Here is a 1,103-nt window from a genome sequence, read left to right on the forward strand (position 1 = left end):
AAAAAAAAGACTTTTTAAAAATTATTTTATTTACAAAAGAAGTATTTGAATAGGCCGGAGTCTCTGAAGCTGAAAAACATAGTGTTGTAGTTTACTTTACCTACATCTGAGTTTAGTCAGAGCAATATGTCTGCAAAAGCAGAGTAACAAATAGACCAGCCATCAAGTTGATTTGTTGAATAAGCTTCCAAATTGAGATTTTTGGCCTCCTTATTTAGTATACATAGAGGATACAAGTAGTACTATGAAAATAATGGGCTGTTTTTAAAATGGGCTCATCTGGTAGTGATTATCATAGATTAGGATGGGGGAAATAAAATACTAAATTCTAACGGGTAAAGTATTAGGAGAAAATGATTGATTCTCTACTAGCCATTACATACTGAAGATGAATGCCAAAAAATTTTATCTAATGCAGTTAAACTGTTTCTCTTAAAGTCATAAATGTATCTGGAAAGGAGACTGCAAATATTTCAAAACAGTAGAAAAACCTATTTGAAATTTTTTCTAAACATCTAAGACATCTAGTCATATTAAGTACTGAGAAACTATATTTGCTGAACTTTAAAAATAGAACTAAAAATCTATTGCTTGGGTCTGAATTAAATGATAACCACAACTGAAGCATATGGAAATGAAATTTATAAATACAGGACTGAATATAAATTCTGTGTAATAAAACTTGATAAAAAGAGGAGAATTTTAGCAAAATATTAATTCATTATCATATTGTTTTATTGTCTTGCAAAGGTGAGTTGATGTTGCTGGCTATAACTCACATTACCAAAATGGTCTTTACATTATTCTACCACCATTTGTTTTGCTTATCTTTGAACCTTCCAAGACCCTTGCCCTCTCTGATCAGCGCAACCATGACAGTAGCTTAGCACAAGATAATTTCAAAAGGTCATTTAACATAGATGATTATAATCCTGAATGATTTTGGCTTTAATTAGAATGATCCATGATGTCACCATCCCTTAAGGGTTGGTTGACTAACAGTATCCCAGAGAGAAGCCACACTACAATCCAAATTCCTCAAATACTTCCCGAGTGCCCTGTATATTCCTCAGGCACTGAGACAGGAATTTGAGGTATAAAAA

This window comes from Colobus angolensis, unplaced genomic scaffold (assembly GCF_000951035.1).
Source record: "Colobus angolensis palliatus isolate OR3802 unplaced genomic scaffold, Cang.pa_1.0 Scaffold229, whole genome shotgun sequence".
NCBI classification, from domain to species: Eukaryota; Metazoa; Chordata; class Mammalia; order Primates; family Cercopithecidae; genus Colobus; species Colobus angolensis.